The sequence below is a fragment of the Pinus tabuliformis genome, chromosome 2_2 (genome assembly GCF_031772625.1).
Source record: "Pinus tabuliformis cultivar Carrire ecotype Pingquan chromosome 2_2, CPIR1, whole genome shotgun sequence".
NCBI lineage: Eukaryota > Viridiplantae > Streptophyta > Pinopsida > Pinales > Pinaceae > Pinus > Pinus tabuliformis.
The window spans coordinates 353,324,592-353,333,008 of NC_142300.1; positions in this window are offsets into that span (position 1 = coordinate 353,324,592).

Below are 8,417 nucleotides of genomic sequence, written 5' to 3' on the forward strand. Positions count from 1 at the left end.
ATCTTTATTAATCAAGAATGAAGAGTTACATCAAAACTGTCCACAAGGAGAGCTTGAGAATGAGCTGAAAGCAAAGCTAATCTATTGCATACAAATCGAATTACAAAATGACTACAACAAGGCTATGAAATGATTAACTACTAGCTACTATCTACTGGCTAACTAGCTAACATCCACTGGCTAACCAAAATGAGGCCCTAAGCCTTCTTATTTATACAAATTGAGGACCCAACAGTCCTCCTAAACTTTAGGGACTCGGCTGCCCAAAACTTGGAGTTAACAACAGTCCTACTTGACTTGCTTGGCTGCCCTTGTGCTAATTGATTCGGTGGCCCTAGAACTCCGAGCTGATGGTGGAGAATTCGAGGTAAGGGCCCATAAATGAAGGGGACACCTTCCTACAAATCCTCTAGCTTGTTCTCCCACGAATTTGGCTGCCAAGTGCTCATTAAGACCTTCAATTTTGTCTCCAAGTTGACCAAAAAGGCTACACAAAGCACCCATTAGACTTGTTGGCATAATGACTAACCAAATTCACTCTATTAACATAAATATAATCAAAAACATGCAATAAACTAATGAGAATGGTGGATTAAGTCAAATTAGGAGGTTGAATGAGCCCAAATAATTGTCCATTTTTGGGGCTCATCATCACCCCCCTACTGAAAGTGTTGCTCATCCTCTGAGCAACCAATCTCTCTCCTCATCTTTGATGGCCCTGGTGGCCTCCTTGGCTAAAATCTTGGCCGATTTCTCCTTTGGCTTCCCTCTTTTCAAACTTCCTATAGAAACAGTTCACTGGCTTCCTGTAGAAACAGTCCTCTGTCTTCCTGTAGAAACAGACAGCACCACTGTATCCTGCTTGGCTGTGGGCAGTTTTCCTTTCAGCTTGGCTGTGGCAGCCTTCATCTTCTCCCCCTTTCTGCTCTTCTTCCTCACTGTTAGAAGGACTGATATCTTTGGCCAAAATTCTTCATTCATTTTTGTGGCACATTCACTTAATGACTGTAGAAGAAAATAGGAAATGCTTAACTTCTTTTATGGAGGTGAATCAATTCCATGTCTAAGTGCACACAGCAACCTAAAATGATAACCATGGATAATGATGAATTATGAATTCCCTTGGCATGGTGAGAGTGCTTCCTTTCCTTATGCTTTGGTTAGAAAAGGAAATGTTGTTGATGGTTTCCCCTTGGACTCAAGGAAGAATTCCTGGGCTGTGTGATATTAATGAACAACAATTCCTTGGCTTCAAGACTTTTGCTGCCCAAATACTCGGCTGTCCGTGTGTTTCCTTTCTTCAATTTTGCCTCAAATTTTGTAAAAAAAAAAAAATTACACTTCTCAGCTCTCTCATTACATCTAAAGCTGAAAACAACTCCAGAAGGAGCACTGCCAGACTTGCCCTTAGAATCTCTGATTGATTTTGCACTTGCAGTTGAGGAAAAAGTGGAATGAGCATCTTCCTCTAGCTTCATATTCACTTGCTTGGAAGGATTCACATTCTGGTCATGTAGATGTAGATCTTCAGAGAGCAAAGGATGGTAAGCAACTTGTGTATCCGGTTTCACTGGCATCTTGTCCTTTTTAGGAACTGAAGAAGATGGGGTACCTCTTGCACCCATATGCTTGTTCATGTCATTAGTTGCTACATCAATAGGTTGTACTCCTGTGGAAGCCCTTTTGTCAGTTGCAAGAGCAAATGGTTGTGGAGCAGTATACTTCAACCTTGCATTTCCATTTTTTGTTGGCCGATGAACTGAACCTTCTGTAGCTGACACTGTGACTTCCATATGTTCCAGTTGAGACTTTTCTCCCGTATTTCCATGTGAACTCAAGTCAATGCTACCTCTTGTTCCAACCTTTACAACCCCTTTGATAGAAGTACTTGGATGAAATGGCCTTGACTTCTGCATTTGAGAATTTCCACCTTTACCAAGAACACCTGAACCAGACCTATGTGATTTCAACTCTGTCAAATGCTGGTTAGACATATTTCCATTACCCTTAGAAACTCCATTCTTCTTATCGTCAGTCACATTAGATTGGCCTGCAGTTGAATCACGTACTTCAGACTGACGTTTGTGGTCATCTTATGCTTCACCATCTGTCTCAGTACTGTCTTGAACAATTGCTTTCTCTTCTGCTTGTTTTCTTTTTGTGGCCTCTTCAGATTCAATCTCCTCCACCAGCATTAGAAGTTCATGTAGGCCAGTTGTAGTTGTCAATATTATATTTGCATCGGCTGCCCATTTTTCATTCTCAAACTCCCCAGGGCAGAAAGAGAACTGAGGGCCCAGACTATTGGACAGGGAACAAATTTCAATGTTACCATCGACAACCTGTGAGCTCAAATTCTTCTCCATGGCTCTGACTAATCCACCTTCATCCACCATGATATGGGAAACATCTGCAGTCCTTACCATAACATGATCTGTTCTAGCTTCGTCCACCACTCATTTGGAGCTTGAATTTCGATGAAAATCCCACATTTTCTTTCTGCATGGTTGTTTTCTGCGTTTCCTGTAGAAGACTTCCTGTAGAAACGCCTGTAGATTGTGATAGGTGGGAGATTTTTTTTTTTTTAAAACGACAGAAATCTAAGAAATCAGGAAGAAAACTTGTAGAGGACCATTGGTTAACTGATCTGGAAGTGGTGGATGCGTGCTCCAGTTGTAACCACAGTTGAACAGAGGGTGTGAGAGTCAGTCGAGCGTCATTTAATTTTGGCGTGATTCATGGTGAGGGAGTGCAGTGGCCAAGCGTACGTGGCCACATGCAGACGGCAGTGCTGTGATGAGCTGCATGGCCTCTTCCCGTTAATCAGTTGCACTGGAGTTACCACTGTCTGTTTTTTTTTTTTTTTTTTTTTTTTTTTTTTTTTAATTCCCCGTGACTGACTACACACATGCGCTGATGATCCCTGGATGAGTGCAATCAGACTTGCTACCTTTCTAACTGAATCTCACCATCTCATTCGTTCATGCAATGCTTAGACTAGATTCATGCAATAGATGAACAAGGTTTAGTCACGTACCTGAAGTCAAACGGCTGCTTGTGAAGCTTTTTGCTGCTGCATGCTCATGTTCTGCTGCTGCATGCTTGGATCCTTTGGTTGCATGAGGGCTTGGCTGATGATTTTTGATTGCTTTTCCTTGTGTGGGTGTCCTCTGACCAAATCTAAGCTACATGCATTTGTTTCCACGTTCAGATCTGCACGTTCAAGCTGCTGCTGCTGCAATGTCACAGAACCAGAACTTGTTTTCGCCATTGCTCCCAAACGGTAAACCGGATTGATCTGAAACTTGTTGAGCGTGTTCCTATCATCATTATGCATCTCCCATAGCAAAATCGTGATCAATGGAAGCACGGATTTCGAGAAAAATGGAAAATGGCTGAAGATTTTAGAGATCGATTTCTCGGAAACCGTGCATCGGAATCGGCTGAAACTGCTTGGGTAGGTTACCATCACTCATACATATCACCATGAAACAGGTTTTGAAATGGATGCATGGTTATGGAGAAAATGCAAAAATGGCTGATGGTGATGGAGGCTGATTTCTTGGAAACCGTGCACCGGAATTGGCTGAAACTGCTCAAGCATGTTTCCATCACCCTTGTACAATTCCCCATAAAACGGTTTGTCAAATGGATGCATGGTTTTCAAGTTATGGCAAAAACAAATTTTGTTCTATGGATTTTTGCCTCAAGGCTTTTTGCAAATGTTTGCATGGAAGGAAAAACTGAGCTTGGGCTGTGATGCAGGTATGGAGATGATGGAGGAGGAGTTGGAAGATTGCATGAGGGCTTCTAAACCCTTGAGGAAGCTACCATGTTCGCCAAACCACTTTTTGAAATCCATGTCTAGTTTCCCACAATTTCTACAGGAAGTTCCTGTAGAAGCACAATGAGAAGCACAAGGAGGGAAAAAAATGATGGATAAAGGAAAGGGATGGACACACAAGTGCTTGTAGGCCTAATCAATAGATTCCCATAATTAGATTCACTTTTGAAATTGGATTTGGCTCGTCCAAAGGTTCTACAGGATGTTTCCTGTAGAAATACAGAGCTTCCTGTAGAAGGCACAAGAAAAATTCCTTTAACCTTGATTTGAGTGCTCCTCCTGTCATGAAACGTCCTTCTTGCAACCTGCAATTAGCCAATGGAATTAGTTTTCTTTTTCTTTTTCTTTTTCTCTTTTTTTCTTTTTGAAAAACAACTAGGGCGCCTCATGGAGGTTTTCACCCTAATTGCCTGCCCTGGGCACCTCCAAGGGAGGTTTTCACCCAGAGATCTTATTCTCTTTTCTCTTTTTTTTTTTCAACCCATTGACTGCCTCATGGAGGTTTTCAATCAATGAGCCAATCTAAGGCGCCTCCGAGGAGGTTTTCACCTTAGATTTCTATTTTCCTCTTTTTTCATTTTTTTTTCTTTTTCTTTTTTCTCTTTTTTTCTTTTTTCTTTTTTCTACCCTACCCTACTTGAAAAACAAAATCGTTCTCAAGTATAAGAATACTTCCAATGGAGCCATGTGCACATCAAGATTAGAGACAAAATGATATGAAGGCTTGGAATGCATGCTTTGACAACTATCCAAATTTCAGAAACAAAATGATCTGACTTTGAAAGTACAAAACATAGCTGAGGAAGAGAGTACTGCTGCAACTTAGTGACTGTCTGGAACCATATCTCAATATAGCTCTGATATCCTTGGTTCTTTTGCTGATCTGGATCATGCTTCATGTCACTTTCTATCATGACCTTCTCATCTTCCTCCTTTTGCTGATCTTTCTCTGGAATACATGGAATATTTGATGGTAACCATGAGGAATCTCTCTCGATCTCTGATTCTGATCTCTTCTCTTCATCAAGTGCAACCCATGGTTCTTTGATCTCCTCTTTTGAATCTTCTTTTGCTGGATGTGATCCTTCAATGCTTTCAAGATGATCTCTTTTTTGCAATGCTTTTCCTGAGCCATGGTGAAGATCATTGAGCTCAAAAGGAGTCATTTGCACATCTTGTGCCTCAGCTTTGCAATTGGGTTGAGCTGCTCCATGGTATGGTTTTGGAAATGGTGGTACGGGTAGCTGAGTGGAGGTGTGTATTTGAGATGGATGCGGATGGGGTTGTGGTTGGGTAGGCATTTGGGGTTGCCTTGGTGGAGGAGGAGGCGATGGTTGTGGATGAGCAGGTGGTGGAGGAAACGAAGCAGGAGGAGTGTTGTATTGGGGCCTCCACCCCTGATGAGGTGCATTCCACTGAGGCTGTGGCTGAGCATAAGAGTGAAATGAATGAGCAACTGGTTGGGCATAATATGGATCTGGGAAGGAACAAGGAGGAGGTGTGAACCAAGAAGGATGAGCAGGTGGTCCCCAAGAAGGCATGAAAGTGGCTTGATAGGGGTCATAATAGGTCTCGGATGTCCCTTGCAGTTCCCACTGATGAGATCTAGGTTTATGCGGACAACTTTGGTTCATGTAATAGAGTGATTCAGTGGCTCCTTTGGCTCTCTGATATGCAGCTTTGAATCTGGGTAAGGAAGGAAACTGATCTGTAGGATGGTATTCTTCACAGACAAAACACACTTCTATGGAGTACAATGGACATTCGTTCCTAGGATGCTTTCTAGTGCACCTAGGACAAAAAATGACCAAAGCCCTCTTGGCTTCCTCTTGCTTCTATTGGGTCCGCAAGGTATCCAGTTGCATGGCAAGAAACTACCTCATATCACTCTTGAAATCTTCCATTTGAGTTGCAAACTCATTCTTGGACAAGGTATTGCTCCCAACATTTCTACTTGTAGCCATTATCTCCACAGGAATGTTTTCTTCTTCTTCTTCCCTAGAGGTTCTTTAAACATGCCTTGATGTCCACCCAGGGGTTCTTTAATCACAGCCATCGAAGAAGAGAGAACATTGGCAGTGTGAAGTAGTGGGGGTGTTGTGCAATCATTTTTCTAACTTATCTCTACTCCTACAATGCATGAAATGAAATATTTTTGGTTGATTTTTGCTTTTTTCTACTTCTACTTGCAAAACTGAAATAGATTGAACTGCAACTAACTATCTTGCTAAAATGAAAATGCGGAATTGAAATGAAAGCAGGAAATGACTAATCTATTTTGCTCAAATGAAATTGCAGGAATGAAATGTTAGTCTACAATTGCGGAAATGAAATGCTAATCTACGCTTGCGGAATTGAAATGCTAATCTATGAAAGCGGGAAATTCTAATCTACTTTTGCAAAAACGAAATTGCATAATGGAAATGAAATAAACTACTTAGCAGAAGGTTGTAGTGGAAAATAGAAGAATAGCAGCAATCACCAATACTCTGACGCTTCCCCGGCAACGGAGCCAAAAATATGGTGGGCTCCAGTATTGTAGCAATAATGCTACAACTCCTAGAACTCCCTTCTTTAATTTTATCAACCCGGTAGTTCGTAACAAACTTGGAAGCGACGGTGCTATATGCACAAGTACTAGCTCTTGCCGCAGCTGTCACTTGGTCAGCTGGCACAAGTCCACTAGGAGCTTAAGCCAACTTCTATGAGCTCGTAGAAGAAGCTTTTTAATTGATGGATGAAAGCTAACTCGAAGGAAGCTAATCTAATTTCAAAAAGAAACTGAGAGCCAAAAAGAAACGCAAACCCTAGCAAACCCTAATTCTACCAGCTAGTCCTACTGACGCAAAGGAGAGCATGCAAACTACTGAAAGAGATGCCATTACTTCTATGAAGGTAAAATACATGTGTCTAGACTACCTCTATTTGAAGAAAACATCTTTTTGTATTTTTGATTAAGTTATTAGAATTATCATGCATGTGCTTTTAACTAGCTTTTCACTGTGCAGGGGTGGATCAAGGAGGAGAAATGCTTGGAAAAGGTTGGGAAGACTCGGAGAGGGTCTAAGGGATCCCTATCATCCTTTCAGAGAGTTTCACAAAGTCAGGATGCCATGCAACCATGTTTATGAACTTCTACAGGAAGTCTGTAGGGGTTCTATAGGATGTTCTGTAATTCTTCTACAGGATGTTTCGAAATGGGATTTTTGAGGATGGGTGATTGATGGAAGATGCATGGATGGTTATGGAGGTAGGATGGGGGTCTGAAGTGACCCAGAAACTGATGGATGGAGTGGTGAGATGATATGTGGAAGGCTGATTTGGCTTTAAGGTAGTTGAGACAACAATGGAGAAGAAGGTAGGGTTACGTGGGCAAGAGGATGGGTGTGAAGCGAGAAGCCTAGATATGGGATGAATCAGATGGCTCTGATGAAGCTTGACCATGTGAGTGAGTGATAGAGATGCCCTGCACAATGCACATTCAACCGAATCAATGAATTCTTGCAAACAAACTAAGTCCTAGCTAACTTAATCTAACTGTCAATGAAATGAATAAACAGCAGCCTCGTTTGGAAAGAGAACCATGTACATCACGTGAGCAAGAACATTCCGAAAGATCTAAATGCATGACAAACTCCTACCAATCGATTCCCAAACATAAAAAGCTAATTTAACCAACAAAAACAACCAAAATAACAAAGCAAGATCTAAAGAGCAGGTTTTATTTTAAGAACGCAGCAAACACACATAAAGATAAACATGGGAGGTACTGGGCAATTGAGATGGGCCCAACCCCAAGAGCTACAGCCTCCCAAGAGAAATTTAGAGCTAGTGCAAAGCTGAATTCATCTTTATTAATCAAGAATGAAGAGTTACATCAAAACTATCCACAAGGAGAGCTTGAGAATGAGCTGAAAGCAAAGCTAATCTATTGCATACAAATCGAATTACAAAATGACTACAACAAGGCTATGAAATGACTAACTACTAGCTACTATCTACTGGCCAACTAGCTAACATCCACTGGCTAACCAAAATGAGGCCCTAAGCCTTCTTATTTATACAAATTGAGGACCCAACAGTCCTCCTAAACTTTAGGGACTCGGCTGCCCAAAACTTGGAGTTAACAACAGTCCTACTTGACTTGCTTGGCTGCCCTTGTGCTGATTGATTCGGTGGCCCTTGAACTCCAAGCTGATGGTGGAGAATTCGAGGTAAGGGCCCATAAATGAAGGGGACACCTTCCTACAAATCCTCTAGCTTGTTCTCCCACGAATTTGGCTGCCAAGTGCTCATTAAGACCTTCAATTTTGTCTCCAAGTTGACCAAAAAGGCTACACAAAGCACCCATTAGACTTGTTGGCATAATGACTAACCAAATTCACTCTATTAACATAAATATAATCAAAAACATGCAATAAACTAATGAGAATGGTGGATTAAGTCAAATTAGGAGGTTGAATGAGCCCAAATAATTGTCCATTTTTGGGGCTCATCAGAAGCCCAGCCTCAACAGTGAGCTGCTGTGGGATCAGCATCGGAACCCTCTCTAAGCCAAAACTCACAACTAAAG